Below are 11,542 nucleotides of genomic sequence, written 5' to 3'. Positions count from 1 at the left end.
GAATTCCAGTCCTGGGACTCACGAAAAAAGAGAACTGACTCCTTCAAGTTGTTCTCTGAGTTCCACGTGGGCATCATGGTAAGCACACACACACGGCACATGCACACACACGCATCTACACGCATGTATCTGCACATGCACATACACTCACACATGCACTCACATGCATACAAGCATACAGACACATGCATGTACATGCACATATGTGCACACACATATGCATAATAAGTACAGCCCCTCCAGAATAAGTGAAAATGTAATAAAAATAAAAATAAAACTAACACTCTAACGACTCAGCAGAAAGTCCTGAGGGCTGTTTTGGTTCTATCATCCTGATGTGGCTCTACTGCTGAAAAGAAAATTATACAAATTCTAGGTTTAGAAATATAAAATTAAAAGAGTTAGCCCCAAAAGCCACAAACTCAGGGCTAAGCCCTGCCGCCAGGAATAGCAGGCCATAAAGATAAAGAAAAGGAATGCAGGATCCAGCTCAGGCTATCGAGGACTGACCCATAAACCATCCAAAGACGTCCCCCCAGCTTACTCAGAGTCATACTTTAACCAGATGTCCTCCAGACCCTGATAAGCCCCTACTTGTGCTTTTCAGCCATTGTGTCCTGCAGAGAGCACTCCAAGAAACCGGGCAGCCCAAGCCTAACCAGAGGTGTTTCAAATACAAATGCTCCATCAGTTTTGACAAACGTTTAAAAATAATGAGGACCTGAAGACCCTACCCTTCTCCTGATTTAGTAGCTCTGTTCCAGGAACCAGGGGGCCATAAAACCTTCTGGCGTCCCCTTATCTCCTGGAGCCATAAAACAATCTTGTAACTTGTGGTACATTCCCCTTTGACATCCCCCATCCCCTGGTGCTCACAGCCTCTGCCTTTAAATACTCTTTTTCCCAGCCTCTCGGGGTCGACACCTCTGTCTCCTGCGTGGGATATGTGTCGGCCCGGAGATCTCTGTAATAGGTCTCCGTAATAAACCTCGCCTTTGCTTATTACATCCAAAATGGTCTCTCTGTGTCTGGGGTCCGCGATTTCCCAAGACTTGAGTAAGGGTCTCTCTGCGTGGGATCTTTCATAATAATGGGGGCTCGTCCGGGATCTTCGCGACCACCCCAGACTCTGAAGACCCCTTGGAGGTGAGTTAGATGTTTGTCTGAGTGTTTCTGTGTGAGCGGCGCCGCAATTGTCAGTCTGTGTCTGTCTCTGTTTTGGTTCCGCCGTGTGTGTATATATGTGTGTCTTAGTACTGGTCAGTGTTAAGAGGGCAGATGGGTATTCCTGCCCTGTGGTAAGAGGGCAGATGGGTATTCCTGCCTTGTGCTGAGAGGGTGGATGTGTATTCCTGCCCTGTGCTAGGAGGGTGGATGTGTATTCCTGCCCTGTAGGAGAGTGGATGTGTATCCCCACTCAGTGCAGCTGCCTTTGTGGTCCGTGAGGACCCCCTGGCTGCGGAAGGGGGGACGCCCCGGGCCCGCGAGGCTGCAGCCCCTGGAAGACGTTCCACGGGCGGAGAACAGTCGGGAGAGCCCGGCTATGGACAGTCAGGAGGACCTGACTCTGGTTTTCTGGAACAAAGGAGATGGAATGCTCCTCTTACCTAGGCGGGAGTGGACGAGGAATCCCACTCCGTCAGAGGTCGAGTTCGGCTGCCTATTTAAATATAGGCGCGGACAAGTGTGCTTGGTCGTTAGGACAAGAGGACACTCTGGGATCCTGTTGGGAGGTGGAATCAGATGGTCCATCTCATCCCAAAAGCAGCTAAGGTTAAGCTGCAGTTTGGGCCACGTACTGAAGGTACCAGGCATCTGTGAAAGTTGGTTATAAGATGCTTTGTCTTGATATTGTTTGTCTGGCTTGTTTTCTGTGGTATTGTCGAGTGTCTTTTTGGCTTTTGTTTCGTTTTTGAATTTTGGACTGACGACTGTGTTCGAATTTGGACTGACGACTGTGTTTAAAATCTTGGACTGATGACTGTGTTTGAAATCATGAAACTGTTTGCTTTGTTCGTCATAGAGTTTTACTTGGTCCTCTTGGTGCTTAAGTTAAGAGTTAAAAATAATTTGCTTGAGAAAAATTGTTTTCTGCCAGGGAGTTTTGTCTTTCTCTCTTGAGCCTCTTCCCCAAGGAGAGATGCCCCTCCCTTTACTCCCTTTGACCAACCTAGCTGCTGTTAACAGTTGTGTAAACAGACATTAACAAAAACCTTGAGGACAAAACCCCTTGTAAATAAAAAAGTTCCCCAGATTAGGCCTCTGACATGAAACAAGTATAGTGAGTAAGAAACTTAATTTTATGGACCCCGCTCTAGTGGCGGTGTGTTGGTTGATAGCCAACGTTAATTTTTAAAACATAGTGTTTTATCTGTGCTTGTGCTCGCAGCACACAGTAGAGGGGAGCAAAATTAGCTGCGGAGCTGCTACAGCGAGCATGGGGACTTCTCAAGTCTCACCCAATTTTTCTGGCTCTTCAGGAGCTGTTTAAAAGGAAAAGGCTTAAGGTAAAAAGAAACACTATAGAGAGATTTCTTAGTGAATTACTACACCTTGGTTCGCGATCTCTGGGAATCTCACGATGGACAGCTGAGATAAGCTAGAAAAAGATTTAAATTTTGCTTGGGAGCAAGGAATCTTAAAGGCGGAGTTTCAGCCGGTATGACACTTAGTGCTTAGCTGCCTAAAAGATCAGAAATGCTGTCAACAGGCTATAAAAAAAGGGACAGGCTGTGTTAAAAATGCTACATAAAGAATAATCTAAAAAGGCTGAGAGTGAGGTGAGAGAGGACTCTAAAAAAAACAAGAACAAGAAAGGAATTTCTGCTTTTAGTGACCAGACCTTCAACTCTTGCTCACAGAAAGAGGGTGCTCATTAGGAGAAGTTCTTTAAGGAGCCTGCCTTATCTGCTGGCCCTATTCCAAGAGAGGAGTCAGTCTCCGGCATTAAATTACTTTTCTCACTGGTCATCATTAGCATGGAGAATGCCTTTGATCCTATCCCCACAGCAGCCAGTTCCTGCCCCTGTGGTAGAAATGTCCCAGGTTGGGGGACAGAGAAGCCCCTAAAATAGTTTCAAAGAATCTACAACAAACTGTAAAGAACTTTGTTTTGTTTTGCCAGTCAAGATTTAGAATTCAGACTTTGGCTGTGGCGAAGGTCAGGATTAATGTTTTCTTTTCCATGGGCCTTTAGCCCACTGAGAAAGTTTGGTAAAGGGCTGCTACTGAGGTCCTGAAAGCCCCAGGTAAACTGGTTACAATTCTTTTGTCAGCTGCTTAGTATCTAACACCCAGGTTCTACCTTCTCTCCATCCTTTTGTTATTAGTTGTTACTGGAAGCCTAGTGCCATTTAGAGGATGGGTCTCTTGAGCGATAAAGCCACTGAGCTGGCACTAAAGGAAGGTACTCCTTAAGAGAAAATCTAAGTCCGGAGAGACAGCCGGTAGCAGATAGGCTGCCCCTCTGCTCACTTTTCTGTTTCACAGACACAAGGCCTTTTTGTCCCAAGGAAGCCTCCTGGCTTAGCTGTGTGACTAAATGCTATTTGCCCTCTTCAGTGGACCTCTATTCTCAAGATTCCCTTGTTTTCTCACCATCCCATTTGAGATGCTTGTTAGTAACTGTTACAGGTCTTCTTTACCACCGAGGAAAGACGGAATCCTACTAGAGGCCAGAAAAAGTGTTCCAGAGATGGATAGAAGGCCCTCACTTCTGCCTGCTCTCTTCAGACACCTAAAGGTAGGGAGTGCCAGGTCTGCTGCCAGGCTCCAAGGGTGGGTCTCTGAGGGGCTAGAAAATGCCCCACCAATCTGGCTAAGATAAAGAAAGGATATGAAAAAAAAGTTACAAAAATTTGAAGGGTTAAGTTAAGTTGCTGAGAGTTAGTGTAAGTTACAGAGAAAGTAAGGTTAAAAAAGAAAGAGGTAAAAAGAACAGAAAGCTAGGGAAGAAAAGAGACAAAAAAAAGAAGTTAGAGAGCTAAAGAGAGATAAAAGACAAGAGAGGAACATATACTGGCCACAGTAGTTAGGGAACCTAGGAAGATAGTACCTGACAACAGAAGAGAATTCCTGGCTAAAGATCAGTGTGCCTAATACGAAGAAAAAGGACATTGGGTCAGGGACTGCCCCAGAAAGAACAAGAGGGGACACTGGAGAGCCTCTTGGTGCTGGCTATGCACAGAGATGGAAGGGAAGCCCGCCCAGTTGTTTTGTGGATACAGGGACCCAATTCTCTGTGCTCCTATGCTCCAGTGGGCCAGTATCCAAAGACCTTTGGTACAGGGGCCTACTGACAACAAACAATACTTATGGACTGCCCGAAGAACAGTGGACCTTGGCGTGGGCCGGGTAACCCACCCACTAATTCATGGTCATCCCTGACTGCCCCTATCCCTTGCTCATGAGAAAATTGCTCTCCAAATTGGCTTGCGTGGGCTAAAATGGCTAGATGAGGCCATGTGTATACATATCTATAGACTGTGTATGTGGAGCTTAAGACCTGTCTCAGTACACCAGTAACTGATGCTGGGAGATAAATGGCTTAGTGCTTTTCTCCTTGGAACACATCACTCCTGCCAGCCGGGCACTAACAATTATCACCCAATCCAGGACTTAAACTGTGATAGAGTGGCTGATAGAGTGTCCAAAGATGGGACCACTGGTCAGCAGCCATGGACTAGATTCTCCACCGGTTGGGGACAATCTGGTCACCTTGCTGCCCAATCCGGACCTGGAGCCACCACAGCACGAGTGTCAAACACTGACAGAAGCACATGGGTGGAGGAAAGACCTGTGCGACTGGCTGATTGACCCCTGCTGAAAGCCGAGGACCTTGTCCACAGACGGGAACAGTTCTCTTCATGAATAAAGGTCAGAGATAAGTGGGTGCTGCCATGGTGGACAACACAATGTCATCTAGAATGGCTAAACCCCAACCCCCCCAGCACATCAGCGCCACAGATGTCTTTGCCATCTCTTAGATGCCCTGATGAAGCCAACAACTGTGAGTACTATTCATTGCTTAGGATATCAGGAGGAAAGAGATTCAGTGACATGGGACAGTAACAAAACAGATAAAGTGGCTCGAGAAATGGTTATACAGGAGCCTATCCTGGTTACAGGCCTACAAGAGACAGCCACTGGGAACTGAGATTGGACTAAGGGATGGCCTCACTTAGAATGTACAACAGAAAAAAAGGCCCAAGTTGTTTAAAAGATAAAAGGACAATGACACACTTGGGGAGAAAGCTATACCCCCCAAAGAACAAACAAAAGACTCACTTTGCCAAATTAAGAAATGGACTCATTTAAGAGATAAGAAGTTTGTCCAAATAGTTAAAATATATATAATAGACTTTAAGATTTTAGCCAAGAGAGACAGTAAAAAGTATAAGATATGTCAATAAGTAAATGCTTAACAAGCAAACAGGGCAAAGAGACCTAGAGAGTTTAGTGAAAAGTCGAAGTGAACTTCACTGAGATAAAACCAGAAAAATATAATCACAAGTATCTCCTAGTGCTTGTAGATACTTTTTCAGGAATAGATAGAAGCTTTCCTCACCAAACGAGAGACGGCCTCTACAATCATCAAGAAGATACTGGAAGAAATCTTCCCCAGGTCTAGAATGCCCAAGGTAATCTGGTCAGACAACAGTCCTACTTTCATTGCCAAGGTAAGCCAGGGTGTGGCCAAGTATTTAGAGGTCGATTAGAAATTACATTACATTTACAGACCTCAAAGTTCAAGACAGGTAGAGTAAATAAATAAAATTTTAAAAGAGACCCTAAACAAATTGACCATAGAGACTGGCACAGACTGGGTGACACTCCTTCCCTCTTGCTCTCTTCAGAGCAAGAAATACCCCTTCCAGACTCAGCTTTACCCCCTTTGAGATCTTATATGGGGCCTAAGCTCCCCTGACTGTATTAGATGATGTTACTGAACCAACATGTCATAGTGCCATAGTAATAATGATTTGTGTGCCAGGCTAAAAGACCTACAGGTGATACAGAAAGAAATCTGCTCACAGCTGACAGCAGCCTATGCCCCGGAGACCCCTGAGACATCCCATCAGTTCCAGGTCGGAAGCAGCTACACTGAGCCCAGACACTCGAGCCTCGCTGGAAAGGACCGTACCTGGTGCTGCTGACCACCCTGACAGCCGTCAATTCTCAGCCCTCACCAGCCGTGTACTAGCTGTTAGGGCTGAGAGCTGGGACCTAGAGGGAAATTCAGTCATGTTTGTCCTGGGTTCTATCAAGATAGGTGTGGGATAGGCTTGATTTCTATTACAAATGATGTAACATTACATATGTTAATACTCCTAACACTTCTTGGGACTGTGCCTCAGGGATCACAACCTATATAAGTTTAGAAGTTCTGAAAGACAGTCATGACCTTGGTATATAGGTTTAGATAGTGTCCAGATAAAATCCTGATGCTAAAGACTTTTTAGCTGACCTCCAAGAATACCTAACCTCCCTCTCAGAGGTAGTCCTTCAAAATAAGAAAAGATTAGACCTGATATTCCTTAAAGAAGGAGTCTGTGTGCTACACTGAAAGAATGTTGCTTCTATACAGACCATTCAGGAGTAATTAAAGACTCCATAAATAAACTTAGAGAAAGGTTAGACAAAAGACAGACAGAAAAACACATCAGAGATGGTTCGAGAGCTAGTTTAGTAGATCTCCCTAGATGACTACCCTACTCTCTGCTACAGCTGGGCCATTATTAATAATTTTCTTGGTTTTAGTCTTTGGCTCCTGCGTGACAAACAGGTTAATTGCTTTTGTTAAAAATTGAGTGGGTGCTGTGCGGTTGATGGTTGTGAGACAACAGTACCAGTCAGTTAGGACAACTGGTGAGACCAAATAAGACTTGATATCAAAATTCTAAGATTAGAATTATTTAGTAGGAGAAGACGGGAATGAAAAGAAAATTATACAAATTCTAGGTTTAGAAATATAAAATTAAAAGAGTTAGCCCCAAAAGCCACAAACTCAGGGCTAAGCCCTGCCGCCAGGAATAGCAGGCCATAAAGATAAAGAAAAGGAATGCAGGATCCAGCTCAGGCTATCGAGGACTGACCCATAAACCATCCAAAGACGTCCCCCCAGCTTACTCAGAGTCATACTTTAACCAGATGTCCTCCAGACCCTGATAAGCCCCTACTTGTGCTTTTCAGCCATTGTGTCCTGCAGAGAGCACTCCAAGAAACCGGGCAGCCCAAGCCTAACCAGAGGTGTTTCAAATACAAATGCTCCATCAGTTTTGACAAACGTTTAAAAATAATGAGGACCTGAAGACCCTACCCTTCTCCTGATTTAGTAGCTCTGTTCCAGGAACCAGGGGGCCATAAAACCTTCTGGCGTCCCCTTATCTCCTGGAGCCATAAAACAATCTTGTAACTTGTGGTACATTCCCCTTTGACATCCCCCATCCCCTGGTGCTCACAGCCTCTGCCTTTAAATACTCTTTTTCCCAGCCTCTCGGGGTCGACACCTCTGTCTCCTGCGTGGGATATGTGTCGGCTGGAGATCTCTGTAATAGGTCTCCGTAATAAACCTCGCCTTTGCTTATTACATCCAAAATGGTCTCTCTGTGTCTGGGGTCCGCGATTTCCCAAGACTTGAGTAAGGGTCTCTCTGCGTGGGATCTTTCACTGCAACTCTCATGGGCTGGGCGCCATGCAGAGCGCTCAAGCATTTCTACAGTAAATCCCCCCAAGAACCCGGGTCCTGAGGACAACGAGACACAGAAAGTTTAAGAAACCGGTCCAGTATCACCCTTATCAGATGATAGAGACATGGCTTTAATTATAAGCACAGGAAGCCATATGTATGTTGTTGTAAAAATATAAATGTAAAAAGGAGTAGTTGTCTTTTACCCCGCTAGCTCTGTACCACGGTGCCCCAAGATATCTGCTAGATATCTTGGTGGAAACACAGCCCAGCTGCACACTTTCTTACACTCAAACCCTCACATAAGAGAACACACAACACAATAATCTTAGATCCAATTGGTAAGATATAATTGCCCACTTAAACATACAAAGCCCAGTACCATCCATCCCTTGAGAACATTAATAACAACCTGTAAATACACAGAGCGGAATCTTAACATCACCTGCCATGGCTTCTCCCCTCTCTCCGTCTCCTCGTCTCTCTTAGTCTCCTCCTCTTCCTTCAAACTTCTCTTCCGCCCATCCTTCCTTCTCCTCCAATGACAGGCCTCCTTCTATCCTGTACCTGCCCCTCACCAGTACTTTACAAATTCAATGGAGAGGTGGTTCTGGTGAAGTCACCTGAGTTCTGAGTATGTGACTAGGCAGCTGTCCTTGGGGCAGTGGAATTAGCATCAAAATACAGTAACTTCAGGGCAAACAACAACATATGTATTCAAAGCATATCTGTTGTGTTTTCCTATCATTGTTTGCTCCTGTCTGGTGAGTGTTCTCCATCACCACTTCATACACATATCTCACAGTGTGCGATGTGAGGCTTTGGAGGGGGGCGATTAGCTCACAGGGTTGGAGCCCCCATGCCGGGGCTAGGGCCCTTATGTAAGAGAACAGAAAATTAGCCAACTCCTTCCATAAGCTGAGCACAGAGAGAAAGGTATTGTTTCTGACTCGTGAGCACTCATTAGACTTGGATTGGATGGATTCTGGACCTCGAAGTTTCCAACCTTCATCAGTGTGAGGCAGAAGGATTGCTGTAAATTATTGCTTTAAAACTCTTTGTTAGAGAAGCCCCCAAGTCTATACATACACACTCACGCTTGCTGGCTTTCCCATACCAGGGTCATTTGCTCCAGCCATTTTGAGGGCTTCCCTATGTGGTGGTTTGAATGAGAATGGCCTCTACAGACTCATACGTTTGAATACTTGGTCCCAGTAGTTGGGACTGTTTGGGAAGGACTAGGAGGTGTGGCTTTGTTGGAGGAGGCATGCTACTGTGCTGTCTGCTTCCTCTTTGTGAATTCTATATGTGAGATCTCAGCTATCCCTGCTGCCATACCTTCTCTCAGCCATCAATGGACCCTTGCCCTCTGGAATCATAAGTCCAGTTAAACACTTTCTTTTATAAGTTACCCTGGCCATGGTGTTTTATCACAACACCAGAAAGTAACTAACAGACGCCATTTGTTTGGGCTACTGGACAGTTGTTTTTCTTATTGCAGCCTTCTCTACCAAGAAGTCTCCATGCTCCTGGGTTTACCCATTTGCCCCCAGAGCCTGGAACTCGCACTGTGCCTGCTACTGGTGCAATGTCCCTCACATAAAATGTTTGAGACCAGAACAATTAGAAAATTTTGTGGAACATCTGCGTAGGGAGCTATGTGGAGGATAAGACCCAAGTTAAAGACAACACTTGTTTACGTCACATACTGGTCTCATCCACACAAACTGAAGATAGTTTTATGCAATATTTTTTTTCTTTTTTTTTTCGGAGCTGGGGACCGAACCCAGGGCCTTGCGCTTGCTAGGCAAGCGCTCTACCACTGAGCAAAATCCCCAACCCCTTATGCAATATTTTTAAGGTATTTGCTTTGACAGTGAACTGCCTTATAAGATCCCTGTCTTAGTTAGGGTCTTAATGCTGTGAACAGACACCATGACCAATGTAAGTTTTATAAAGGACATTTAATTGGGGCTGGCTTACAGGTTCAGAGGTTCAGTCCATTATCATCAAGGTGGGAGCACGGCAGCATCCAGGCAGGCCTGGTGCAGGAGGAGCTGAGTTCTACATCTTCACCCGAAGGAAGCCAGGAACAGACTGAGCATCTTCAGGCAGCTAGGAGGAGGGTCTCCAAGCCCACCCCCACAGTGACACACTTCCTCCAACAGGGCCACACCTTCTGAAGTTTTGTTTTTGTTTTTGTTTTTTTTTCCGGACCTGAGGACTGAACCCAGGGCCTTGCGCTTGCTAGGTAAGCGCTCTACCACTGAGCTAAATCCCCAACCCCAACCCCAGGGCCACACCTTCTAATAGTGCCACTCTTTGAGAGTAGGGGCTGTGTATTTAGATATGCATGTTCTTCTGAAAACAGGTGATCCCGATGCCCACACAGGACAGGCAGGTCTCAGGTCAGTGTTGTGCGGCCTGGTAATAAGACTGCAGAGGGCGTGGGGGTCTGTGGGAACACTCAAATAAAACCTTGGAGAAAGTATCGTGATCTGAGAGCCACAAATTCCTGCGGGCACCGTAGGACTGTGGAGTGAAGATTGCGTGCGTCCTGCCCCGGAAGTTTATAAACTCATTGCGTCCCATGAAGGATGGGATTTGAGAAGCTCGTTGGTCTGTAGAAGTCTCTGTTTAGCAGTGCGATACGGCAGAGGAGATCACTGGGCAAGCCCTGAGTCACATCGTTCAAGCCTCTCCTTCAGCACACACCGTGTTTCATTTGTGTGGAATATTGTCTCTATTTTGGTCAATAGATACATGAATCTGTCTGTCTGTCTTTGCTTACCCTGAGTTAGAATTACAAGCATGCACCGCGGCATCTGGCTTGCTTTCTTGTGCATTTTAGGAAAGGTTTAATGTTTTAATCTGTAGGTCTACAGTAAATTAAAGTCTACCCAGTTCGAGGTAGGGAGTACTTTTTGTTCGATATAATAATTGTTTTATCAGGATACATTGACTAAAATGCTAAAAGAAATCACATTTAAGTCTTGGGGTTAACCCGATGAAGATGGGTTTCTTGTCCATTGGTGGTGGGTGAGCGGGCACGGTGCTACACATGGCTGGGGCAGAAACGATTTCCCAGTTTGTAGATTTGCCTTTCAGAGCCCCCAGCCTCCTGGACCGGAACAGAGAGCAGAGTGCTGATGTATTTACCCACCTACCCCCAATCCCCGCAGCCTCAGTTCGTTTTATTTCTAACCAAGTTTGTGGTTACATAACAGGGAGTAGAAGTGTGGGCTCGGTGCTTGTAGGTGAGGAGAACAGAGCATCACAGAGATCCTCCTCAGCTTATCTCTTTGCTCTATGACATTCCCTGTGTCGGACCATCTAATTTTGTGTCTACTTAGCGAGTATCTGCTTCAGGGAGGTTATTGTCCTATTGTTTTAATTGTCTCCTTGTCAAAGAGTCTAACTTTGAGGTCGCAGTCCCTACTTAGGCCTCTCAATATATGGTGCAGTAAATCAGAGACCGTTGCTTTTCCTCACGGTCATCTTGGTGGTTATAATTGTGTGACCATTTCTGTATAAACTTTAGAAGCCGAGTGTCAGGCTCCATGAAAAACCCTATTAGATTTTTGTCTGGAATTGCATTTAATTTATAGGTTAATTTGGTGCTACGTGTCATCTTTAAGGTCTCAGATGTTGCCACCCATAAATACTGAAGTTTTAAATCCTTCAACTGAGTTTTAATGTTTTTGCTTACAAAATAAGGCTCTCTTTCTTGTTAGATTTATTTCTGTTTTTTTAAAAAATAGGTGACTTTAAATAATTTATGTATTTAAATTATTACTATTTTATTAATTTAAATAATTAAGTTAAACCACTTAAATATTGTCTCTAAAATGTTGG

The 11,542-nt window shown here is 45.0% G+C and overlaps 1 long non-coding RNA gene across 1 annotated transcript; it reads left to right on the top strand.

Moving 5' to 3' along the window:
• Positions 1 to 893: 893 nt before the first annotated feature.
• LOC147998591 (uncharacterized) lies at positions 894 to 7,597 on the top strand. The gene is made up of 2 exons (XR_015645732.1): positions 894 to 1,146; positions 5,993 to 7,597. It is a non-coding gene; the product is annotated as an uncharacterized LOC147998591 (long non-coding RNA).
• The last annotated feature ends 3,945 nt before the right edge of the window (positions 7,598 to 11,542 follow it).

This window comes from Rattus norvegicus, chromosome 20 (genome assembly GCF_021556685.1).
Source record: "Rattus norvegicus strain SHRSP/BbbUtx chromosome 20, alternate assembly SHRSP_T2T, whole genome shotgun sequence".
Lineage (NCBI taxonomy): Eukaryota > Metazoa > Chordata > Mammalia > Rodentia > Muridae > Rattus > Rattus norvegicus.
Note: the sequence above shows the minus strand (reverse complement) of the source record. Positions and strands in the feature narration are given on the sequence as shown.